Below are 26,641 nucleotides of genomic sequence, written 5' to 3'. Positions count from 1 at the left end.
GTATTGGTGGGAAGTTCTAGAATTAGAGGGTTGGTGGTGGAGAACAGTGGCTGTAAGCACATGTGATATCACAGTTTGGGAGTGTCCCCGAGGGGAGATCTTATATCCTGGGAAGGTACAAGAAGGGCCTGCACCATCTGCCTCCCTTTAGGAAGATCGAAATAAAACAAGGCCAACAGACTTCATAAGTTCCTGCCAGCAATCTCTGCTGTCAGATCCTGTAGGGATTCTCAGCCTGCCCAGGTAAAAGCAGGGTGAATAGGGAACAGTTGCTCAGGCACAACACAGAGCCCAGATGTGATCATACCTCAAAGCAGGGAAGTGAGACTCGGGTCACGTTTTCATTTTGGTGGTTTTTGCTTGCTTGCTTGCTTGCTTGCTTGTTTTTTGAGATGGAGTCTTGCTCTGTCACCCAGGCTGGAGTGCAGTGGCACAATCTTGGGTCACTGCAACCTCTGTCTCTCAGGTTCAAGCGATTCTCCTGCCTCAGCCTCCCGAGTAGCTGGAACTACAGCCCAGCTAATTTTTGTATTTTTAGTAAAGACGGGGTTTCACCGTGTTGGCCAGGCTGGTCTGGAACTCTTGACCTCAAGTGATTCACCTGCCTCAGCCTCCCAAAGTGCTGGGATTACAGGTGTGAGTCACAGCGCCTGACCTGGGGTCACATTTTAGTTTTGATCTACTCAGAGTCGTTTTTCTTCCCTTAATTCTAAAGTGACCAGAGCATTGCTGATCCTAGTCCCCATTTACCCTTCGCCTAACCTGGACTCTGGTGAGGATCAGACCCGAAGTCGCCTCCACGCTTCATGCCTGCAGCCAAAGAGAGGCTTCCTGCAGGCAGCCACGGGGCGGGGCCCCAGGACAGGGGCTGCCCTCTCACGCCTCACCTTGCAGTGTCTGCCAAGAAGGTGTCTTGAGGTCCTGCAGCTGCTGGCCTTGCCTCCGTGTGTCCACCTCTGATTCAGCAGCTCACCGCGGAACTCATTTTCTGAGGGTTTGAAAAGGCACAAGGTCAGAAAAGGAAGGCTTGGTGGGTGCCAGCCATGCTGGCTCAAGGGGAGAAAGTGAGAAACTTGGGGCACTTTTTAAAACATCATATATTCAACCCCCATTTCCTGGAATCCACCAGAAAAACAGACAAGGTCATGGCTCCATGGCCGTTTCAGGGACAAGAGACAACTTCTCTCTGACTCGGGAGCTTCCTTGGAGTCTTCCAGCACCTGCAGTCCTCTGCACCGTTGTCCCAGCTCTGGTGCCGTTTCATGGAACATGCCCTGGGTGGGTGTTGGTTCCCACTGACACCCACGCCCACCAAAGATTGCTGGGACAAGGCAGCTGAAACCCACCTTGAGAAAAGTTGGCATTTCACCAACCTTGAAAATGAGCTGACTACTGAGTAATTTATTCGCCTTACAACCAGATCCTTCTTCCCCTCAAAAGAATGCACAGTACATATGCATTTGAAAAAGAAGATTGTTTTGCACGACTTCTCTGGAGCCCATTGATTGAAGAAAGTGAGATCCACCCATGGTCTCCAATCAGCTTTGCCTCCCGCAGGATCCCAGGGGCCTCAGCATGCTCTTTGCCCTGGTTTCCAGCATCTTTTCTCACCCTGTGTTTCTGCCTCTCTCCAGGGCAATGCCTCCAGTTAATATTTAATTCCTCAATAAATTCCCATGTCTAAGCAGAGGCTGAGTGCATCAGCTGGACATGACAAAGAAATGCATTGTGTACCTATTCCCTGCACGTCACTCCCCGTTTCCATGACAACCTGCTTTCTACATAACTGCAGCATTTCAAAGGAAGGTCATTAAGTAACCAACAATAAAAACAGGGAATGAATATTCTTGCATTCTGCTCTGGCTTCGCCTTGGAAGTGAGTTTGGATTCTGCCGAAGGCACACTGTTCCCACCCATTTTCTTTCTTTTCCTCGTGTTTTTGAGGTGCATCCCCAAACAATTTTTCTCTAGGATTCTGGCCACTCCTGGCCCCAGGCAGCCCTGTGGCTGTGGCCACAGCATCCTCTTCTTATCTGGAAATGCTTCCATCCCAGTAAAGGGCTTCGGATTACCTTCCGGAGCAGAAACACAGAGGAAAGCCGATTTGGCCGTCAAGGAAAACCACTCAGATTCGGCACCTACTCTGTGCCTCCCCTCACTGAGCTGTAAGTCAGTCGCTGAGATGACAGGGCTCCCACCGCATGCTCCGGTGCCTGGACTAGTGAGGAGGGAGCTGCGGGAGTTTCCCCATAACCCAAGACCTCTAGGCCCCCTGGGTTCCATCTGCCACTGGTCATCTGCACTGAGCCAGTGTGAGGTGCCTCTAACTGGGACCCAGCCTGCCCACCAGGTAATCCAGTTCTCAACTCTGTGACAGGGATGTGGGGTATCGGGAGGAAAAACACATGGGAAGATTCCGTAAGTGAACCAACAAGAATCGTGCCAGCCGGGGAGAGTGCTTCACACTTTGAAGATGGGGCATAGGGTTCTCCGTGTCTCTTTTTTTATGGTGACAACAGAAGCTGAGAGACAAGGCCCCGAAGTGCACAGGGCTCACTTTCCAAGTATCTGTCCCAGGAGACAAGATGCTGCAGAAACCTGCTCACTGGGCTGATTGGCAAGGCTCAAGCAGAATTTCTTGTCACTGTTACGTATGTAAATATGCAAGACAACTGGGGCCCGTCTGGCTGACAGCTGGAGGGAAGGACACAAGGTCTGTGTGTTCCAGAGGAGATGCTGCCTCTCCCCAGTACGACTCCCCTGACTTCCGCTCTGAGGCTCTCCTGCTTCTCAGAGAAGCCACATGGATATGAACTGCAAGAGTCTCTGCAAAGGGACCTCCAGTTTTGTTTGATTGTAGATAAGCAGCTCACTGGGGCTTCTCCACCCACACACACCCATGGGAGTCTAGAAATAAAGCCCGGCGGAATTCTTCATTGCCCACATGCTTACACTCCTGTCCCTAGGTCAGTCAGCCCTGGGCTCTGAAGTCCTGACCCCTGAGGCCCCACATCTACTTAGGCAAAGCCCTAGGATCCCGGGGATCAACTGCTGCTCCAAAGAGCCCCTCCTGCCTCCCTGAGGCAGCAAAGCGGCCGAGCTTCTCTGGGCAAAAGAGCAGATGGCACCTGGTGAAACCCCTGGGATACAGAGCACACAAGTAATCAAAGTACATACCCCCAAGCTTAGAACCTCCTTTATGAGGACTCGAGGACCCGGCTCAACCTTGACACGGTTTAGCCTCCCTTTTCCAGGAAATGCCTTGGCAGCAAACGACAATCACTACTAGAAGCCCAGTAAGGTATGCCAGTTCTTCTCCTGTGGCCCTCTTGTCCCCCACTGGGGCCTGTGTATGGCCAAGCCCTGCCCCATGGGCTCAGTAGGCTCCACCCCAGACAAAGCTCTCCTGTCTACAGGCTCTTACACAATCGGCATCCCTGGCAGCACATTAAGCCGCCATGCACCAAAACAACATCTGGGGCCACGTGCTGAAGGAAAACGTGCCACAGGAATGTGGAGGGTTCCATAGAGACGCCCCTTCCTTCCGGGAGCTGTGCTGCTCCATGGACACTCTGTGGTAGGAATAGGAACAAGGGTCCACAGAGCTCACACAGGGCACTGCTGCCAACTCAGGCCTGACCAGCAGGTCCCTACCCTCTCTGAGACTTAAGTTCTTCACCCATAAAGTGAGAGGGAAAGAATTATTTGGAGATGGAGAGACACACATGGATGAGCCTGGAAGTGAACCCAAGAGGACGTCAGCACTTCTGCCATCACCGTGGACTTTCTTGTCGGGAATCTGAAGTGAAGTGGAGGTTTTCATCCAGACGAGCCTGTTCTCCTGGGTTATTAAGTTTCTCGTGAGTTAATCTGAATCCCTGCTCATCGACGCAAATGGGAAACGGAACTTCAGAGACCGCAACATCCTGAGCACGGCACCCAGAGGGCAGCACTGGCTGGGACCCCTCTCTGGGGACCCGACATCTTTGCACCTGGAGTCCTGCCTGCTCAAGGTCACCCCATATCTGTCCCCACAGTGGCCCCAGACTCACTTGTGTGGAGCTCCGGTGGGCAGAAAAACCCAGTAAACAAACAGGGCCTGCTCAGCTGAGACCGATGCACATGGGTCCAGAGGAGAGGGAACCGCCCCTCATTGGCCGGAGACTCCAACACACGCCAGGGAGATGTGCAGAGCTGAGCTGCAGCCCCTGTCTGTCCCTCTCCTAACGAAGCCCTCTTTTTCCAACTCAGCATCGCTGCAAACTGGAGCCCAGCCTGACCCAGGCCCCAAACGGACATTTCCACTGAAAGCCAGTACTCTGCTGCGTTCTTCCCAGGCAGTGCTGCTGGCCTACCCCAAGGTTTCCTCCTGTCGTCATGGCAAGGAGAGCCCCCTTGACCCAGAGCTAACACCCCAGCTGCCCACTGACCCACTGCCAGTGCACACTTCCTCCCGGCATGCACAACCCCACGGGGGACCCCACACGGGTGACCATGGTTGCTTTCATGCTGGCTGGGTGGCCTGGAATCTGGCCTGAACCCACTGCCCCCATGGTGTGTCCCCTGGGCCTCTGGGTGGGAATCCCTGTGGCGGTTAGCTCTGATCCACTCCAGCCCTGGCAACCCGACCCCCTTCCCCTGTGCAAAACCTCCGCACTCTGAAAACAAGAACAAAACAACAGGCAGGCCGAGTGAGAGTTCAGGTGGTAAGTGTGGAAAGCCAAATGTTTTGGTCTTCACTCGGTTTTGCATCTCCGGTGACTCGGGCTGCCTTTGGGGCCAGGAGCTGTTACTGCCCGCCCCTCAGTATGCAAGGAGGCGAAGGGTAGTCGCTTGAGAGGAGCCCACACCTCCATTCTCCCATGCACCCCTCAGCCCTCCTCCAGCTCCAGCAAAGGAGGTGGGGTCTTGCCTCTCTGCTGAGCCGGCTTGTCCCTCTGGACTTTATTCCACCTCCTTCCCACTGTCAATTAAAGTTCCCAGGAAGATCAACTCTTCCCTCCATTCTTCTGGAATACTGAAACACTCTTTCCAACTCTTCAACAGGCTTGAGGCATCCATGTTTAAAAACAGTCTCTCTTGACCGCACGTCCCAGCCCGGCCCCCTCTCCATCTCCTCCTGCTTCATAACTACACACCTTGCTGACTCTTCCTCACTCCCCAGCACCGTTGGCCTCCACCCACATCTCTACTGAAACAATAGGCGGCTTCATGTTCACAGGGCATGTGAGGGCCCATACGCATCACCGCAGTGCGTGTCCGTCCCTCCTTCCGTGGCAAACACTCACCCGCAACGTGTCGGTCACCTGTACCGGCGCCTCCCAGCCACTCAGCCACCCCATGTCAGACGCCCTCTCCTTTTTGCTTCCTCTCTGCCCACAATATCTGCTTCTTACGGGACTCGGGGTTTTCCTCTTCCCCTCTTCAGTCATCAGCTCCTAAGCCAGAACCTTGAGGGTCATCCTTGGCCCCAAATCCTGCCAAAGTTATTTTCTAAATCTCACCAGAATCCGACCATTTCTGACCTCTCCAGCTGTGTTGTTTTGTTCTGTTTGCAAAAACTGACAAACTCATTCTAAAATTCATATGGCAATTCAAGAAATATAGACTAGCCAAAACAATTTTGAAAAAGAGAAAAGTTGGAAGACATACTTCTCAATTTCCAGACTTACTACAAAACTGCAGTAATCAAGGCAATGTGCTATGAGCATGAGGACGGGCATATAGATAAGTGGGACAGAACTGAGAGTCCAGAAATAACCCCCTCTACTGAGGACGGGCGTATAGATAAGTGGGACAGAACTGAGAGTCCAGAAATAAGCCCCTCTACTGATGATCAATGGATTTTTGACAATGGCACAAAAACAATTTAATGGAAAAAAACAGTCTTTTCAACAAATGCACTAGGACAACTAGATATCAAAAAAAAAAATGAAGTTGGAACCCTCTCAAAAATTAACTCACACTGGATCACATATCCTAATGTAAGAACCTAAACTCTTAGAAAACACAGGGGTAAATCCTTCTGACTTTGGGTTAAGCAATGGTTTCTTAGCTACGACAACAAAACTACAAGCCATTAAAGAAAAAAAGTAATATACTGGACTTCAACAAGGTTCAAAACTTTTGTAGTTAAAATAACACTGATGGCCAGGCTCGGTGGCTCACGCCTGTAATCCAAATGCTTTGGGAGGCTGAAGCAGGCAGATCACCTAAGGTCAGGAATTCAAGACCGGCCTGGCCAACATGGTAAAGCCCCATCTCTACTGAAAATGCAAAATTAACCGGGTGTGGTGACGTGCACCTGTAGTCCCAGCTACTTGGGAGGCTGAGGCAGGAGAATCACTTGAATCTGGGAGGCGGAGGTTGCAGTGAGCCAAGATTATGCCACTGCACTCCTGCCTGGGTAACAGAGTGAGACTCCGTCTCAAAACTAACTAACTGGCCAGGCGCAGTGGCTCAAGCCTGTAATCCCAGCACTTTGGGAGGCCGAGACGGGCAGATCACGAGGTCAGGAGATTGAGACCATCCTGGCTAACACGGTGAAACCCCGTCTCTACTAAAAATATACAAAAAACTAGCCGGGCGAGGTGGCGGGCGCCTGTAGTCCCAGCTACTCAGGAGGCTGAGGCAGGAGAATGGTGTAAACCCGGGAGGCAGAGCTTGCAGTGAGCTGAGATCCGGCCACTGCACTCCGGCCCGGGCGACAGAGCGAGACTCTGTCTCAAAAAAAAAAAAAACTAACTAACTAACTAACTAAATAAATAAATAAATAAATAAATAACACTGTCAATAAGGTGAAAAGACAACCCAAAGACTGGGAGAAAATATTTGCAAATCATGTATCTGATAAAGAGCTTGTATTTGGAATAAAGAACTCTGATAACTCATAATAGGATAAATAACCCAATTTTAAAATGAGCAGAGGATTTGAACAGACATTTCTCCAAAGATAATACGGAAATGGCCAATAAGCACAAGAAGAGATGCCCAACAGCTAGTAATCCAGGAAATGCAAATCAAAACCACACTCAGATACCATTGCACTAAAATGACTGTAATTTTAAAGATAAACAGATAGTAACAAGTGTTGGCGAGAACCCTCATAGAATGCTGATGGGAATGTAAAATAGCACAATCGCTTGGAAAATGGCACGGCAGTTACTCAAAATGTTAAATATAGAGTTATATGACTCAGGAATTCCACTCTAGATATTTGCCCAAGAGAAATAAAAACATATGTCCACATAAAGGCTAGTACACAAGTATTTATAGCAGCTTTACTCCTACTAGCCAAAAAGTGGAGAAACCCAAATGTCCATCAACTGCTGACTGGGTGATACGAAATACAGTGGCACCGTCTTTGGCAACAAGAAGGAAGGAAATTGCTTATACTCGCAATGATGTGGGTGAATCTCAGAAACATCGTGTTCAGTGAAAGAGGCCAGGGACAAAACACCACGTACTGAGCAATTCCATGTTTATGAAATGTCCAGAACAGGCAAATTCATAGAGATAGAAAGTAGACTCGTGGTTGCCTAGGACTGGTGGAGGAGAAAATGGAGAATGACTGAATGGGCATGGGGTTTCTTTCTGGGGTGATCAAAACAGCCTAAAACTGAGCTGTGACGATAGATGCACAACCCTATACATATGCTAAAACCATTGAGTTGTATCCTTTTAATAGGTGAATTCTGTGATGTGCAAATTACATTCCAATAAAGCTGTTTTTAAACAGTGCCATGTGGATGGTCAGTGAGACACTCAAGGGACTCTTGCTTAGGGCAGGAGGTCCCAGCAAGTCCCCCTTGGTTCTCCAGACGGGGTTCTGTGAGCCTGTGTCCTGGGCCAGCCTCTGGACCACTGCGCCTCAACCCCAAGCTGGACCACCTTGGATACGTGTCACTCCTTGCTCCTGGGTCCAGGGATACAGCAGGAGAATGGGTCATGCGAGCGACATGAGACAGGCCATGGAGGTCAGAGTGAGAGCTGCTGGGTCTACTTCACCCTCCCACTCCCCAGAGCAGTCAGCGCTGTATTCATTCAACGAGGCCAAAGGAAGGCGACCTGCCTCTGTGCAGCCAGGAGGCGTCGTGACCGTCGTGACTCAAGCTCACCTCCCACCTTGGCCAGCGCTATGTCAGGATGTGTCAGCAGCTATCCATGCAGCTGAGCCGATGGCCAGGGCCGATCCCACCTGGTAGCTAAGCCAGCAGCAACAGCCCCCCGTTCTGCCTGTGCGTGCGCGTTGGCTGGGCCTGCCACGTCCTGGGACACCGTGGCTGCTCCAGCTGCCACTTCCCTGGAGAGGGCAGGCCTTCGTAGCTTTCATCATACCTCATGCAGAGGAAACTGAAAAGAAGCTGGGCCCTGGGTCGAGTATAAACTTACATATTGCCATTCGAAAGCAAAAAAAACAAAACACCTTTTTCCTACTTGTCCTCTCAATTCGCCATTTATCCCCTTCTTGCTGCTACTTGGGTTTAAATTAAAGCCTTACAAGGCAGCAAGAAAAGGGTTAGGATAAAAATTTAGAAACAATTTAAGGCCCGCACGAAACCAAGCACAGGTCACAGTAGACTCCTGGGGGACCACAACCCAGGATTCCGCTCTCTAGACCCAAAGAGCCTCTGACACCCCTGAGGTCCAGGCTGCACCCCCAGACGTGGGGAGGTGAGGCCCCAGGAGGCAAACAGACTCACATCCATGTCACATGGCTCCCGGAGGAGCAGCAGAAGAACTAGGTTCAGCATCTGTCTCTCAGAGTTCGAAGCGAGGTCCCCGCACCAGTCTGAGGACTGCCAGGGTGCTCAAACACAGCTGTTCCTGGACCTTTCTTGGCCTGCGGGAGGAACCTGCACCGGGTGAGCAAATCAGTGTCTCAGGAGGCTCCTTCAGGGTCCCTCGACCAACGGTGTGGGCAGCGGTTAGAGCAGGAACAAGGACAGACACACGTGGACAGCGCAGATATGGCCCAGCCCAGACAGTGACAGGACGACTTGTTTGGGAAGGTTTCGTACCGTTGTGTCCATCTGCCCCAACTTGGAAATAAATTGTAAAACCAACACGAAAAATTCAATAGAAGACTTGGGAGATAGAGTCAAAGAAATATACTAGAAAAGAGAACAAAAGGACAAAGAGATAGGAGAGACAGAGGAAACGCTGAGTGAGGTCTGACACCCGATTTGGGAGTTCCAGAAAGAAATAATTAAGAAAATGGGAAGGAAAAGCGTAAGTTAAATAATAATAAAAAAAAATTCCCCAGAACTAAAGGAAATTATATTTTTAGATTAAAAGGCCCATTAAGTGCCCATAACAGGGAATAAAAAAGACCCACATCCAACCGAGCCCAGCACTATAACATTTTAAAACACCAGGAATAAAAAAGACACCCTAAAAGCTTTCAAAAGGGGAAAAAGTCACAAATGAAACAATAACTAGAATAGGATCGCATTGCTTAGGAGCAGTGGGATGTTCACAGACAGCAGAGAAAGCCTCTTCCCGATTTTAAGGGAGTTGACATTCAACTTCAGGGCATACCCTCTATGCCCAGACAAAACATTGATCACGGGAAGTAGTAGAATAAAAAAAATCCAGATACGCACAGTCTCAAAAACTGCGCATTGAACACTGAGTAAGGGGAGTGAGGCCAGGGCGGTGCCTGCGGCAGGAGTGGTGATCATTATCTACAAGAAAAACAAACCACAAAATCTTGTATGAGATATAACACTGGTAAATACTGCTTGGTCCAGCAGTGAAACGTTGAAGATAACGAAAGATAATGCTCAGTGCTACAAAGGAAGCTAGTTCTGGGGCCACAGGGAGGCCAACCAGTCCATTATACTTGGGATCGTCCTGTCCCACACCTCATGAACCCCACAGTCCTGGGCAACCAACCAGTGAGGCTCCCCAGCGCCAGAGCCCTTCCGGGGAGAAGGTGTCCCCACCAAGGCCTAAAACAGAGGGTGGGGCTGTCCTGTGGAGAGCCAGAGGTTTGGCCTGCAGAGAGGGGCCCAGTAAGGGGTCAGCACGTGTGTGGGGTGAGGAGGGCGCTGGTATGGGGAAAGAGGTGGACCAAAGAAGTAAACATATTAAAGATAATGGAAACCAGCTTTCTCACTGTTGGAAGAGCAAGTTATGCCTGTGGAAAGGCAGAACTTCAGAACGAACCCGGTGTGGGAACTGGAATCAGAGGTTATCAATGAGAACTTGTGTTTTTCAATATACATCGATAGATGGAGAAGTAAATACAGACCTAGGTGAAAAAGGGTGTGTGTGTAGCATGTGTGTGTAACTGTGTGTGTGGTGTGTGTGTAACTGTGTGTGTGGCGTGTGTGCATAACTGTATAGCATTGTGTAACTGTGTGTAGCGTGTGTGTAGCATGCATGTAACTGTGTGTAGTGTGTGCGTGTAGCATGTGTGTGTAACTGTGTGTAGCGTGTGTAGCACGTATGTGTGTAACTGTGTGTAGCGTGTGTGTAGCATGTGTGTAGCATGTATGTGTGTAACTGTGTGTAGTGTGTGCGTGTAGCATGTGTGTGTAACTGTGTGTGGCGTGTGTGTAGCATGTATGTGTGTAACTGTGTGTAGCGTGTGTGTAGCATGTGTAACTGTGTGTGGTGTGTGTGTAACTGTGTGTGTGGCATGTGTGCATAACTGTATAGCATTGTGTAACTGTGTGTAGCGTGTGTGTAGCATGCATGTAACTATGTGTAGTGTGTGCGTGTAGCATGTGTGTGTAACTGTGTGTGGCGTGTGTGTAACTGTGTGTGGCGTGTGTGTAGCATGTGTGTAGCATGTATGTGTGTAACTGTGTGTAGTGTGTGCGTGTAGCATGTGTGTGTAACTGTGTGTAGCGTGTGTAGCACGTATGTGTGTAACTGTGTGTAGCGTGTGTGTAGCATGCATGTAACTATGTGTAGTGTGTGCGTGTAGCATGTGTGTGTAACTGTGTGTGGCGTGTGTGTAGCACGTATGTGTGTAACTGTGTGTAGCGTGTGTGTAGCATGTGTAACTGTGTGTGGTGTGTGTGTAACTGTGTGTGTGGCATGTGTGCATAACTGTATAGCATTGTGTAACTGTGTGTAGCGTGTGTGTAGCATGCATGTAACTATGTGTAGTGTGTGCGTGTAGCATGTGTGTGTAACTGTGTGTGGCGTGTGTGTAGCATGTGTGTAGCATGTATGTGTGTAACTGTGTGTAGTGTGTGCGTGTAGCATGTGTGTGTAACTGTGTGTAGCGTGTGTAGCACGTATGTGTGTAACTGTGTGTAGCGTGTGTGTAGCACGTATGTGTGTAACTGTGTGTAGTGTGTGCGTGTAGCATGTGTGTGTAACTGTGTGTGGCGTGTGTGTAGCACGTATGTGTGTAACTGTGTGTGGCGTGTGTGTAACTGTGTGTGGCGTGTGTGTAGCACGTATGTGTGTAACTGTGTGTGGCGTGTGTGTAACTGTGTGTGGCGTGTGTGTAGCACGTATGTGTGTAACTGTGTGTGGCGTGTGTGTAGCATGTGTAACTGTGTGTGGCGTGTGTGTAGCATGTGTAACTGTGTGTGGTGTGTGTGTAACTGTGTGTGTGGCATGTGTGCATAACTGTATAGCATTGTGTAACTGTGTGTAGTGTGTGCGTGTAGCATGTGTGTGTAACTGTGTGTAGCGTGTGTAGCACGTATGTGTGTAACTGTGTGTAGCGTGTGTGTAGCATGTGTGTAGCATGTATGTGTGTAACTGTGTGTAGTGTGTGCGTGTAGCATGTGTGTGTAACTGTGTGTGGCGTGTGTGTAGCATGTATGTGTGTAACTGTGTGTAGCGTGTGTGTAGCATGTGTAACTGTGTGTGGTGTGTGTGTAACTGTGTGTGTGGCATGTGTGCATAACTGTATAGCATTGTGTAACTGTGTGTAGCGTGTGTGTAGCATGCATGTAACTATGTGTAGTGTGTGCGTGTAGCATGTGTGTGTAACTGTGTGTGGCGTGTGTGTAACTGTGTGTGGCGTGTGTGTAGCATGTGTGTAGCACGTATGTGTGTAACTGTGTGTAGTGTGTGCGTGTAGCATGTGTGTGTAACTGTGTGTGGCGTGTGTGTAGCACGTATGTGTGTAACTGTGTGTGGCGTGTGTGTAACTGTGTGTGGCGTGTGTGTAGCACGTATGTGTGTAACTGTGTGTGGCGTGTGTGTAGCATGCATGTAACTATGTGTAGTGTGTGCGTGTAGCATGTGTGTGTAACTGTGTGTGGCGTGTGTGTAACTGTGTGTGGCGTGTGTGTAGCATGTGTGTAGCACGTATGTGTGTAACTGTGTGTAGTGTGTGCGTGTAGCATGTGTGTGTAACTGTGTGTGGCGTGTGTGTAGCACGTATGTGTGTAACTGTGTGTGGCGTGTGTATAACTGTGTGTGGCGTGTGTGTAGCACGTATGTGTGTAACTGTGTGTGGCGTGTGTGTAACTGTGTGTGGCGTGTGTGTAGCACGTATGTGTGTAACTGTGTGTGGCGTGTGTGTAGCATGTGTAACTGTGTGTGGCGTGTGTGTAGCATGTGTAACTGTGTGTGGTGTGTGTGTAACTGTGTGTGTGGCATGTGTGCATAACTGTATAGCATTGTGTAACTGTGTGTAGTGTGTGCGTGTAGCATGTGTGTGTAACTGTGTGTAGCGTGTGTAGCACGTATGTGTGTAACTGTGTGTAGCGTGTGTGTAGCATGTGTGTAGCATGTATGTGTGTAACTGTGTGTAGTGTGTGCGTGTAGCATGTGTGTGTAACTGTGTGTGGCGTGTGTGTAGCATGTATGTGTGTAACTGTGTGTAGCGTGTGTGTAGCATGTGTAACTGTGTGTGGTGTGTGTGTAACTGTGTGTGTGGCATGTGTGCATAACTGTATAGCATTGTGTAACTGTGTGTAGCGTGTGTGTAGCATGCATGTAACTATGTGTAGTGTGTGCGTGTAGCATGTGTGTGTAACTGTGTGTGGCGTGTGTGTAACTGTGTGTGGCGTGTGTGTAGCATGTGTGTAGCATGTATGTGTGTAACTGTGTGTAGTGTGTGCGTGTAGCATGTGTGTGTAACTGTGTGTAGCGTGTGTAGCACGTATGTGTGTAACTGTGTGTAGCGTGTGTGTAGCATGCATGTAACTATGTGTAGTGTGTGCGTGTAGCATGTGTGTGTAACTGTGTGTGGCGTGTGTGTAGCACGTATGTGTGTAACTGTGTGTAGCGTGTGTGTAGCATGTGTAACTGTGTGTGGTGTGTGTGTAACTGTGTGTGTGGCATGTGTGCATAACTGTATAGCATTGTGTAACTGTGTGTAGCGTGTGTGTAGCATGCATGTAACTATGTGTAGTGTGTGCGTGTAGCATGTGTGTGTAACTGTGTGTGGCGTGTGTGTAGCATGTGTGTAGCATGTATGTGTGTAACTGTGTGTAGTGTGTGCGTGTAGCATGTGTGTGTAACTGTGTGTGGCGTGTGTGTAGCACGTATGTGTGTAACTGTGTGTAGCGTGTGTGTAGCATGTGTAACTGTGTGTGGTGTGTGTGTAACTGTGTGTGTGGCATGTGTGCATAACTGTATAGCATTGTGTAACTGTGTGTAGCGTGTGTGTAGCATGCATGTAACTATGTGTAGTGTGTGCGTGTAGCATGTGTGTGTAACTGTGTGTGGCGTGTGTGTAACTGTGTGTGGCGTGTGTGTAGCATGTGTGTAGCATGTATGTGTGTAACTGTGTGTAGTGTGTGCGTGTAGCATGTGTGTGTAACTGTGTGTAGCGTGTGTAGCACGTATGTGTGTAACTGTGTGTAGCGTGTGTGTAGCATGCATGTAACTATGTGTAGTGTGTGCGTGTAGCATGTGTGTGTAACTGTGTGTGGCGTGTGTGTAGCACGTATGTGTGTAACTGTGTGTAGCGTGTGTGTAGCATGTGTAACTGTGTGTGGTGTGTGTGTAACTGTGTGTGTGGCATGTGTGCATAACTGTATAGCATTGTGTAACTGTGTGTAGCGTGTGTGTAGCATGCATGTAACTATGTGTAGTGTGTGCGTGTAGCATGTGTGTGTAACTGTGTGTGGCGTGTGTGTAACTGTGTGTGGCGTGTGTGTAGCATGTGTGTAGCATGTATGTGTGTAACTGTGTGTAGTGTGTGCGTGTAGCATGTGTGTGTAACTGTGTGTAGCGTGTGTAGCACGTATGTGTGTAACTGTGTGTAGCGTGTGTGTAGCATGCATGTAACTATGTGTAGTGTGTGCGTGTAGCATGTGTGTGTAACTGTGTGTGGCGTGTGTGTAGCACGTATGTGTGTAACTGTGTGTAGCGTGTGTGTAGCATGTGTAACTGTGTGTGGTGTGTGTGTAACTGTGTGTGTGGCATGTGTGCATAACTGTATAGCATTGTGTAACTGTGTGTAGCGTGTGTGTAGCATGCATGTAACTATGTGTAGTGTGTGCGTGTAGCATGTGTGTGTAACTGTGTGTGGCGTGTGTGTAGCATGTGTGTAGCATGTATGTGTGTAACTGTGTGTAGTGTGTGCGTGTAGCATGTGTGTGTAACTGTGTGTAGCGTGTGTAGCACGTATGTGTGTAACTGTGTGTAGCGTGTGTGTAGCACGTATGTGTGTAACTGTGTGTAGTGTGTGCGTGTAGCATGTGTGTGTAACTGTGTGTGGCGTGTGTGTAGCACGTATGTGTGTAACTGTGTGTGGCGTGTGTATAACTGTGTGTGGCGTGTGTGTAGCACGTATGTGTGTAACTGTGTGTGGCGTGTGTGTAACTGTGTGTGGCGTGTGTGTAGCACGTATGTGTGTAACTGTGTGTGGCGTGTGTGTAGCATGTGTAACTGTGTGTGGCGTGTGTGTAGCATGTGTAACTGTGTGTGGCGTGTGTGTGACTGTGTGTAGCATGTGTGTAGCGTGTATGTGTGTAACTGTGTAGCATGTATGTGCGTGTACACACACGCATCTTCCCAGCCGTGTCCACTAGAGGCACAACACCCAGGTCTCAGCCTAAGCACCATTTTCTAATGAAAGGAACCCGAGTTCCAGGCCCCAAGCAAGAAAGGCAAGAACAAGGAAGGACAGCAGAGCTGGACTGAGGCTATGGAAGCCTCTGTACTGAGCTTCCACTGGTCAATCAGGGACAATCTGAGCATCACAAGAAGGCTTTAGCCCATGGGGTAAAACAGGAAATAATGAGTCTATAGAGACATTCATCAAAATCAAGTGATGGTTTGTTGAGGATGGAGATATTTCCAGAGTTTCAAAGTACCTTCCCCCCAGATATTTATGAATTGCAAAGGGAAAGTGACTGGCATTTCCCTCTGGCATAGAGGTGCCGGGATGCCCCAGCGAATCCAGTGACCAAGTCAACATTATTAGTTCAGGGACAAGTCAGCGTCAGGCAAAGGGAGAACCTCCCACTCGGGTGTCCCTGCGTAACCCAAGTCCAACCACAGGCAACACTGGACACACCCACACTGAAGGGCATTCCACCAAATAACGGCTCAGCACCCTTCCAAAGCACGAAGTCGTGAAAGATAGGGACTGAAAACGACTTCAGACAAACGAGACGCCAGGACCACGCACAACACGCGATTCCTAACCCACTCCCGAATGGGTCTGAGGACCAGGTGGCTGTGAGGGTGGGGCTGGAGCAGGGGAGGGCGGCCTCTCTGTTGGAAACACCCACCCACATGTCCTGGTGATGGCCTCACATCAGCAACACGCCCTCAACCGCTCAGGAGAAACAGCTGGGCCCGTCACCTGAAACACTTCTGTGGCTTTGAGATTGTTTCAAAATGTATTTTTGAAAATAATGAGGATGGGGGATTGTGATTTAAGTAACCAGTGGTCAGTGGAGGCCTCTGTGAGAAGAGAAGCTGGGACCAAGGAGGATCCTGAAATGCCTCGTCCGGGCAGGACGCTCCACCTCCCTCTGTCCCAGCACTGCTGCTGGAAGACCCTAAAGTCCGTGATGTACTCGGCCTGCTTCCAAAGCTGGCTGGACAGGTGCAGGCCCCAGCCCCACCCAGGGTTTCTCTCGGGGATGGCTGGCTCTGTTCCTGGGGGCCTCCGGGAAAGCCCAGGGGACCAGGCACCTGGGAAAGTCTGACAAGCTTGGAAATTTCCGTAAAGAAGGTGGAACCCATGCCCTAGAAAGGACGGGTCCTATGGGGCTGAGAGGAAGGCGGAACAGGACTCCTCAGCCCACACTGGACCCCCCGCATTTGCCCCAGCCCCCAGTCTTTCCCAGCAGCGGGTCCAAAACGCCCCACTAGCTCCGGAGAGGGGTGCCCTTGTCCCTGCCCCCGAGTGCCTCTTCCACTCCACACGCCGCAGGGGCTTCTGCTCCGGGGTTTGGGGCACCTGGAGGAAACACTGGCAGGAAACACAAATGGGACCAAGGGGGAAATGAGGGCAAGTTTTGCTCTTTTTCTTTCCTTTTTTTTTAATCTCTGGAATCCAGAGAGAAGTAAAATGAAGACTTGCTGAGTGGCGCAAAGGCAGACCAGCTTTTGCTGAGTTTAGGTGAAAATGAGAGAAGGGAGAGGTGGGGGCAGGGAGTTGGCAGTTCTATAGCTTTGCACATTTCTCTCATTATTTTGCTTCTAAATCAGCCTCGCTGGTACTTTCTCTATTCAATAAAAGCCAAATGCAAGCCATGTCCTCTAATCTCTCCAACAGCAGCTCACTGCTGAGAAAATAATACAGATGTAACTTCCAGCATCACACACTTTCTTTTCCATTTATATGCAAATAGTGACCTTTCACCCAGGCTGTCTCAAAGAAGTGTTTCCTTAAAAATGCAAATAGCATGTTGCAGGCAGTTACTGTGACTGAGTCTTTCTTATATTATTATCATTATTTCTTTTAACCTTTTACCAACGCTGTAAAAACAACAGCTAAACTGCTCTGCAGTAATAATGACTTTCCAACCAAATCACAGGACGGGCTCTCCAGGCGGCCTGTCATCCCGGGCTGCCAACAGGGGAGGAGTGTGCCCAGCCCAGGGCAGGCAGTGTGCTGGGAGGGACACCAACAGTGTCACATCCATCTCTCCCAGGGGTGCCTGGGAGAGCCGTTCAGCCGTGTGACCAGGCCTCACACCCAGGCCGGGTGCCCGGAACCCAGGCGGCACCAAGCGAACTACTCCACACTGCTCCATGCAGACACACGCAGGATTTTCCTTCTGGGGCAAGAACATCCTCAGCTCCAAGTGGGGTTCAACCCTGTGACCCCAGTCCAGCACATTCGCCCCACACGCAGGACAAGGAACCCAGAGGGGGGACCTCCAGAAATAGGTGGCTCCCAAGAGCCCACCCAGGGCAACAGGAACGATGCTACAGGAGGAGAAGCCAGGGAGCAGGGAAAGGACAACCACAGGCACTGGGGTAAGGGGCTCCCTCCTGCTCCCCTGACCATCTCTCCTGACTAGGCCAGGCCACAGGCTGGGGAGAAGCCCACAAAAGACACCCACTCTATCAGCCGCACCTGCCCACCCGCCCACCTCTGTCTGTGGCTGCTGCCTCCAAGGGCTGCTGGAGGCCTGACCCACCCAAGGTGCTCAGGAGGGGAGGGAAGGTGGCCAGGCTGACCCATGGGCCTTGCCTCACTAGGCCACCATCAGAGACACTTTTTCAGATCAGGCACAACTGGACTCACCTGCCTGAATCCCGGGGTATGGGAAGGGAGAGAACACAGAGAAAACAAAGGCAGTAAGAAGGGGCTGCGATGGAAACAGGCCTGGTCCAACAGGTATTCCAGATGCAAGATAAGAATTAAGAGGGTATGAGGCCAGGCATGGTGGCTCAAGCCTGTAATCCTAACACTTTGGGAGGCCAAGGCGGGTGGATCACTTGAGGGCAAGAGTTAAAGACCAGCCTGGCCAACATGGTGAAACCCCATCTCCACTAAAGATACAAAAATTAGCCAGGTGTGGTGGCACAAGCCTGTAATCTCAGCTACTTGGAGGCCAAGGCAGGAGAATTGCTGAACCCGGGAGGCGGAGGTTGCAGGGAGCCAAGATCACGCCACTGCCCTCCAGCCTGGGCAACAGGGTGAGACTCCATCTTTAAAAAAAAAAAAGAAAAAGAGGGTATGGCCAGAGCCAGTAGGGCTGGGTTTGGGGACATCTTCCCCATGGATCTTTGGGAACTCCCCAGAAGACACATCGGCCTCGCAGGATCAAGAGGTCCTGCTCTGGAATTCTGCTCCAGCATGTTCGTTCCTCTGTCCCAGAAATTTTTCTTAGAACCCTTCAGCTTTCCAGCCCAAAAAGAGAAGAAACTGCCATCTCCTTCTTCCTTAAACCCACATTTTACTGAGGCCTTACTCCCACTAGGACGGGCATCCCACATTCCCTTTCGGGTCTGCCCACACCCTGGCTCATCCCCAGTTCAGAAAGGAGAGGGCTCGAGGGAAGCTCCAGGCCTTCACAACAGTTCTGTTTTCCTCCTCTAACCCCAGGCTCTGCCACTGCAGGGCTCCTGCCCACATTCCTGTTTGGGTCGGGTGAGCCCAGGCAGCTGCTCTCTGCAGCCCCAGCTCCGGGCTCAGAGCAGCCCTTCTGCTGCTTTTCAGGCTTAGAAAAATTATGGGGGGCGAGGGGATGTGTATGCACATTTCCCGGCCTGGAAGGACAGTGGCCAGTAAACGACAGCCAACACAGAACACACCTGGGGAAAACACACACTTTACAGACACCACAGGCTGCCTGGCCTCTGAGTGACTGGGCAGGAAGTGGGTGGCCAGCAGGAGGGGCTGGCAGGGGAAGAACTCACCAGGTCCAGGAGGTCCCAAGGCCATCAGAGGGCTCTCCAGGAAGAGGAATTGGACTCTAACTCTTAGATCAAAGTGGGTTTGGGTTCCTCCAGATGCCAGAGGCGTAGGGAGTCAGCCAAGCACAAAGGCTCAGACCCTGGGGATGAAGGGAGCTCCACATCCAGTAGCAGGTTCTGACTTAGAAGCTGCATCTGCGATTTGCAGCCAGACAAGCCCAGGTCGCCAGGTGGATGACGCTCCACAGGGAACCACAGGGAAGGGGTGTAGGGCCCAGAGTCCTGGAGCTGATCCCCGGGATGGGCTCCAGGCAGCCTCCTAGGGATGGCTTCCCTGAATGCCACTCGGTAACAGGGCCACTTTGTCTTTCCTGTCTGGCTGATGCACCTGGGAAGTCGACTCCCTACTTAACAGGACTTACCGCTGGATAAGGGAAGGCAGCAAGCTCACAGCACCTCATAACTCGTAAAAATTGGGCAAATTTAGCCGGGCACCGTGGCTCACGCCTGTGACACCAGCACTTTGGGAGGCTGAGGCGGGCAGATCACCTGAGGTGAGGAGTTCGAGACCAGCCTGGTCAACATGGCAAAACCCCATCTCTACTAAAAAAAAAAAAAAATACAAAAATTAGCCAGGCGTGGTGGCACACACCTGCAGTCCCAGCTACTCGGGAGGCTGAGGCAGACAGAATTGCCTTGAACCTGGAGGCGGAGGTTGCAGCCGAGATGGCACCACTGCACTCCAGCCTGGGCGACAGAGCAAGACGCCATCTCAAAAAAAAAAAAAAAAAAAATATTGGGCCAATTTGTCTATGTGTGTCATGGGGAGGGAACAAACACCTCACAGCCAACCACTTTGATGCGATGGTGACATGGCTGGGTCATGGCTCACCAAGGCTAGGGTTGGACATGGCCTTCATGGAAATAAAATGAGGAAGCACAAAACTCTAAATAAGCCAGCCAAAACAAAATCAGACCACTAAAGAAAAAAAAATGACTATAAGAGGCATCTCTTTAATGTGCATTCATAGTCTAACATTTCATCTGGGCAGACATGATCTCAAATAACCAGCAGGCAGGGCTCAACCTCAAGAAGGAACAGAGTAGAGGAAAAATTCAGAACCATTCGATTGAGCATTTAAGCAGCTTTTCTTCCCAACACAAGTCTCCTTCCAACCTCAAAGCTAAAATGTGGATCCTCCCCTGGTCCAGACCAGCTTTGAAAACTCCATGTGCCGTGTGGACAAGGGGGCCCCTAGGCAAAATTGGGGTATCCCCCTCAGGCCCAGCAGGTCCTAGACTTGGGGTACCCTCCTCAGGCCCAGCGGGTCCTAGACTTGGGGTGGCCTCATTGGGTCCAGCTGCCCCAGACTTGGGGTGCTTTCCTCAGGCCCGGCACCCCCAGAGGTGGTTGCCTGCAGGCTCTCCCGGGAGGCAAGCAGGGACACCCATCAGCCTGATGCAATGTCACAGCAGAGACATTACATCCGGAGAGCGGGATTTCAAATGTGAGACACGTGAGAGTAAAGGTAAGTAAAGGAAGGCCCAAGGGTGGCATCTGTACTAAGCCTTGAAAGAGAAGCAAAAATTCAACTGCAGGAGATGAAGGGACACAGGGAGGCGTGTTAGGGAATCTTGGGTAACAACCCAGTTTGGGACGGAGAATAAGGTTGGAGGGCAGGCTGGGGACAGGTTCCAGACGTCTCCCAGGCGGTGAGGAAGAGACACGAGGGCAGTAAGGATCATACTGTGGTCTGCGGGCAGCTTGGGGCACTGGGAAGCTCAGAGCCTGGCGAGCAAGTGTTCGGTCAGCAGTAACCGGGCAGGCCGCTTTGAACCATCCCTGGGATCCCCGGGACGGTAGATACCCTGGGAAAGTCAGAGCCGAGAGGGAACTTGTCCCCCAGCTCTAAGTCTTGTGAAGAATGGGCAGCACCTTCAGTTAGGAGCCACTTGGGCTGCCGACAGAGCATGACTGCTAAAGCCATTTGATTTTCAGAATTCAAAAGACTCTGTAGGTGTGAAGACCCAAGTCTAGCTTTGACAAGCTCAGCAAGGTGCACACAGGGAGTGGGACCGGCTCACCGTGGGTTTGTGGGTCTGGCTCACGGGGAGGCCACCCCAGGCACCTGCTGCTGTCAGTTTCTGGCCCGAGAGTCTCAGGGACCTTCTAGGGCCTTCTAAAGCAGGCCCTGGGGCACATGGAGCCTCCAAGCTCCCGCTCAGGCAGGGCAGGTCAGCCACTGGCAGCTCTGAGGGTCCCTGAGCTGGGGAGATGTGGGGGGCCCCCCAGGACAAGGTGAGAGGCTCTAACCGCCCTGACCCAGGGCCCCTCTTCTCACACCCTCCTCTGATGTGTGGATTGCAGGCAGCAAAATGGGAAAAAAGAAGAGGGCCCAGATGGCTTCTGCCCAGCCCTCAGACCACTGCTGAACACGGTGGAGGTGTGAAGCCAGGCGTGAGAGAGAGGTGGGGCCAGCAAGCTCATCTGTCAGCAGCTCAGGCCATATGGTGCCTCCACTTTTCCTCCCCAGCATCTAGGTCCCAAGTGCTCACCCCCACCTTGCTGGCCACCCTGACTCATGCCGAGCGCTGCAGCCTACTTCCTGAGGACCGTCCAACCTGCACCCTCCTGGCACGGGCCATACTCCCAGGCCACGGCCCCAAACAAACCCCAAGGCACAGCGAACGCATCCAGTCAACTCCGAGCAACTCCAGGACAAACCACACACTCAGTTGCCTGAGCACAAAGTCACCCTCTTGAAGGCTGGGGCTGCTGAGTGGAGGCTCCCAGTGCTGCAGGATGAGGGATGGCAGGAGGGCCACAGACACCCACAGCTCTGTGGACATCCTCTCTCCTCTGCAAGGCCTGGACTCCAATCCTCGCCAAGGCAGATGTACTCAGCCAGGGCAGATTAAAGCATCCTGAGTTGTTTTCATTCCTGATTAAAATAACATTGCATTTTTTAAGTGCAAATTGTAAAATAAAATTTTTAAAAAAGGATGAACTGATGGGTGAAACCAATCTTCCCACAAGGAAAGCTCCTAATGGCATTAACCGTGGGGAGAAAAGATCACGCTTGTATCGGGTTGGTTCCACCAACACCGAAGATAAACAGGAAGACATTTTCAAACTATGCTTTCCGCTTGCAAGTATCCATTAATCTCTTCTCTCTGAAGCAGGCTCCATGGAAGCCTGGGATCAAAAACATTTTAATTCAGGTGAAATTCCTCTGGCTTATTTTTGTTTTGAGTTTTTTAAAGTGACGTTTGGGGAAATTTTGTCTGAAAGACAGAAAAATGCTGGGAACCTCAAGAGGCCATGCAAGCACATTCCACCCCAAGGCCCCCAGCAAACACTCCGGGCTGGACAGTGGGCTGCCCCCGGTGGCGTTGTCCTGAAGCGGGGGTGGGTCCCGTGGTCTCCAAGGAGCAGGAAACCCACAGGGGAGCAGCACAGCAGCCACTGCTCTCTTCTCTTCTGGGAAACACGGCCTTTCTCCGTCTGACTAATCTAATGATGCTGGTTCCCAAAGACCATTTTCCTGTAAACTCACACCACAAAATTCCTGTTAAAATTACATCGTAGACAACTAACTTCTGGTTTATTCATGAGTGAGTTCACAAGGAAAATGCAGAGGGGGAGGATCTAAGATGAGGAGGATGGAAGAGAGGAAGAAAGAGAAGACCCCCCCAGTCCCCCGCCGGCACCCTGCTCCACTCTCCCGCCCAGCCTCCTGCAAGAGAACAGGCAACAAAAGAGGGGCTCTGAGATGCGTCTTCCAGCACTGGGACAGGCAGAGCATCCACTCTCCAAGGCCTGAGTAAAATGAAAGTCTGGCTGACCATCCAGTGCCTGCCCACAGTTCCAGGTGATGGCCAGCAGTCCCCATACCCCGCAGCTAACCCCCGACCCCTGCTCCAGCTGGGTCAGTTCTCTACCTCCTCATCCACTCCAGGCCTGGTGCTGGCCAGTGTTCTGGTTGTTCCTGGTCTCGTCCCCACCCTGAGCCCCCACAGAGGGACTGGGTGGCCCCAAGCCCGGCTCAGCCTTTTCCAAAGTAGACGTGCCTTTTGCACGGAGTCCATCCAGGAAGAGCTCAGCCCCCACCAGCCTGCCCAGCACCACCGAGCAGCTGCTGGAGGCCCCAGGTTTCTCTCTGGCACTTTGTCAGTTTTCAGGAACCTCTCCTGCTCTCTGCACAGCACTGGGTTGTGCAAACCGGCCTTCCAAGCGGCGCAGCCATCACCAGACTGAGCAGCACCCGGAAGGCGGTTAGTCAGGCCTCTGACCCCGTCTCCCCAGTGCAGGGTGGTGTGAGTCTCCTCTGGCCCACACACCACCACGAATGTCATTGTCTGCACATTCAGTGACCCCAGGCCAGAGAGGAAGGGAGTGAGTCTCTGGGCAGCACCAGGGAGAGCACCCACCATGTCCACAGCCAGGGGACAGGCCAAGCGCCAGCCACCATCCAGGCTGTCTGTGGAGCCAGCACTGCCGTTGGTCAGCTGCCAGAGCTGCCCAGCGTGCACCCCCATGGCCGCATACCCTCTGCCAGCCTCTCCCTGACATCTCTGGGCACTAACAGAGCTTCCAAGTAAAGGCTGCTGCAACCCCCAGACCAGAGCAACTTTGCATCCCGCACGGCTAGACGGGGTCATCTCAGAGAGTTTTTCGCACTCACACAGCTGGGGCATTCAAGGCAGTGGGTGATCACTGCCTTTGCCAGAATCTACCAATGGGGGGCCAGAGCTTTGGCTCCGAACAACTGAGGCCACCTCCAGAGCTGTGGGCAACGACTGAGGGTCACACCAGCCCCCGAGTGGCACTGTGGACAGAAGCAGCCCCCCTGCCTTGGGTGAGCTCCCAGGCCCTCGGGCGGCTCCAGAGTGGAAAGGTCTCTTTGTCCAACTCTCCGTGGCTCCTGCACAGGCTGCCGGATCAGAAAACACCCCTGTGAAGTTCGTCGCCGTCCAGGTGCCCAGGGGGCCAGGGGACCCTGTAGGAGTCTCAGTCTCTACAGGACAGAAGAATCCAGAAAGCTGCCTCCTTCTCTTTGAAAACAAACTGCCCTCTAAGCCCTGACCCAGCCTCCTCTGCACAAGGAACAGCTACCCAGGGAGACAGGGCAGGGTCCTGCCCCCACTGGTAGCAGCACCCGGGCTGGTACCACAGGACTCCAATCCCTGCTCTCGTACTCTTTTGTTTACTGTTAATTAACAGGGCCATATGGAAGGAGGCGATAATCACAGCCAAGGACCAATGGGAGGGGAGCCCTGGGTGTCAGGGAGCCTGGGGGCTGAGGGGAGCCTCCCTCAGTCAGCCCTGGGTGAGGACACAGCACCCCCACTCCCCAGGCCACAGTGAGGCCAAGGCAGGCTCTGCCAGCACCTCAGAGGAGACAGAGCCAGTGCACACCCCTCAGCACCAAGTGGGCCCCCCCAGGCCTGCCCCAACATCCCTCCCACCTTTTGTGCACTCAGCCACTGGCGTTGGAGGTGTCCTCGGGTTTCTGTGACTTAAAAAAAAAAAACCAAAAACTACAAGGGCAAAATTCTCCACCTCCCTCTCCCAAAAGGATAATCACAATCACCGCTGTCATTACCATCGTTATCGTGACAAGACCCAACCCGCCTGCAGCCACAGAACCCCCCGCACCACCACAGATGTTTTGTTTCCAAAATTAAACACCCAACTTTACCAGCCAATGATGTCCACTGATTCAAAGGTGATGCTGAGACAAGCAAAGCCCCTGGTGACTCAGAGGAGCAGTGAGAGCCCAGCACTCCAGCACAAAGCCACCAGCATTTGTTTATTTTCCGGTTTGTGAATTCGATGGACAGAACCAAAGTCCATGGCCCCAAAACTACAGACAATGGCATTAAGGTGCTCAACGCCTAAACCAACTTCTTAGCTAACCCTGATTTTTAGTTTTAAATACAAAAATCCAGTTACACTACCACCATAGCCAGCCACACTCCACAGCCTCATGGACACGCAGCGAGAAAAGGGGCTGAGAAGCGGCCGATATTTACTTCTGCACGTCTGTCCCACAAACGCATGCACCCTAGATATTGATCCTTAAGTTGAGAAATGCGTGACATGCAGACAAAACGTTCACGTGAGCCCCTCTACTCAGTACCTTGGGTAGGGGTCACACGTGACACACCCCAGACTCGGAGACCCCGCTTCAGAGGGGTCGGTGCCCTCCCCAGGTACGGAGCCGCTGGGTCCCACGGCCACAGACATATCCGTTGTTCCTCTTCCAGAAATGCGCATAAAGTTTCTTGTTTTGATATGCGCTCCCCTCCCCTAAGGTCTCCTCTGTCAGACGCACAACATGTCCCCTGGAATCTCAGAGGAGCATGAACAACAGAGAGGCAGGAGGAAAACAGCACACGGCAGGCCACAGGGAGGAGAAGAAAGCCCCCGTCCTCCAGAGCAGTTTCAAAAAGCCATCCTCAGACCTGCTTTTCCTGCAAAGACAGCCTTCATCTTAGAAATTAACTCTGTCCGCGCACCCTCTCCCTGTCTCTGTCCAGGAGGAAAAGCCAAGCACTGGGTACCTGCCTTTGCCAGAAAGAACGTAACATTGACTTACCTTTCCCCACAGCTATTGTCTGTCCTCTTTCAAAATGACATCACGGAAAGCAATCATGAAATTTACATGGGGGTGCAGGGTGGACCGGGGGAGGAGAGGGAAGGCAGCTGCCTCCCGTACAACGGTCACATGTGGGGAAGCCTGCGTGCGGGTTTCAATTAAATATCTTCTCCCCTTAGTGTGCGAACTCCTAAGCCAGCTAAAGGCGACGTCTCATTTACTTAATGACTGCTCTCATTAGCAGCGGTGGCACGGGCTGGCGGAGGAGGCTCCTTTGTAAATAGCTACCCATGAACCCTTGGGGCTCCAATATATCTGTTTACTCTCTGAGGTGAAATAAATTTACAGTATAGCATCAGAAAGATGGATCTGCTGAACTGGGGGTGAGAGGTGTCCCAGGCCGGTGGAGCCCTGTCCCCTGCTCTCAGCCTCGGCCAACAGAAGGTGCCTACATTTGTCCACCCTGATTCTTAATCAATGTGCAGCATGATTGAGTTTTTTGAAAAAGCAAAACACACAAAAGGGCAGAGAGCATTACAACCACCACATTCACCCCCCTCTGCTTTCTCTGCCAGTGGTTCAGTCCAATAATTCCTAATAGCAGCAACCGGAATGACAGATGCCCGGGGTTAGCATGGCTACAGCGAAAGTACTTGACAATATTTATTGGTGGTTAGGAATATGACCTACCGTCATAAAGAACGGGCTGCAGAATTTATTACTCAGATGAACCGGGAATATTACATACTGGCTCATCTGCATATTCAAGTACCCGTGACTTAAATGGATATGTATTTTTTAACGGCATAAAAGGTAACTATAGCCACAGACCAAAAAACAAAGTTATGCACACAAAGAATAGATCAGGAAAAGACATTTTTCTGTGGTCACACTTTCCCTTTCACTTTAATTTTTACAATAATAAAAACCTTCCCAAAGAGAACTCAGGGATCCCTGAGGCCTAGGTATCCCACCCCCTAAAAAGACTGAGTTTATTCCAACCAGAGTGAAGCACACTGCCCAAGTTTTCTGCTCTTTTTCTGATTCTTTTACAAATGGCCTGAAAGGAGCTATCCAATGAAAATCAGGAAGAGAAAAATCCATAACACACACAATAGAAGTGCCCACCCACTCTCCATGCAGCCTGACTGTCTGCCTTCTCATCTGCCAGTTTGTGATTTTTTTTTCCCCACATTCAGGGATAAATGTAGGAATTTCTTAAGTAAGAGTACTCAAGGGCCAGAGTATTCTTGTTTGCGGCCCAAATCTCCTTCTTGTACTGATAA

At 51.2% G+C, this 26,641-nt stretch overlaps 1 protein-coding gene across 8 annotated transcripts in view; it reads right to left on the bottom strand.

Moving 5' to 3' along the window:
* The window catches only part of MYT1 (myelin transcription factor 1), a 93,958-nt gene that overhangs the window by 52,092 nt on the left and 15,225 nt on the right, over positions 1–26,641 (bottom strand). For 2 of the 8 annotated variants that reach the window (XM_037982543.2, XM_073014228.1), the window contains exons 1-2: positions 25,356–25,689; positions 888–988 (exon numbers count right to left, since the gene is read on the bottom strand). The gene's annotated coding sequence lies outside the window, so the exon portion shown is untranslated. Of the gene's footprint in view, positions 1–887; positions 989–24,896; positions 25,332–25,355; positions 25,707–26,641 lie in introns of those variants that run through there. The other 6 variants (XM_037982542.2, XM_037982544.2, XM_073014229.1 and 3 more) reach the window with 5 other exon arrangements.

The sequence above is a fragment of the Chlorocebus sabaeus genome, unplaced genomic scaffold (genome assembly GCF_047675955.1).
Source record: "Chlorocebus sabaeus isolate Y175 unplaced genomic scaffold, mChlSab1.0.hap1 unalloc_scaffold_501, whole genome shotgun sequence".
Taxonomy (NCBI): domain Eukaryota; kingdom Metazoa; phylum Chordata; class Mammalia; order Primates; family Cercopithecidae; genus Chlorocebus; species Chlorocebus sabaeus.
Note: the sequence above shows the minus strand (reverse complement) of the source record. Positions and strands in the feature narration are given on the sequence as shown.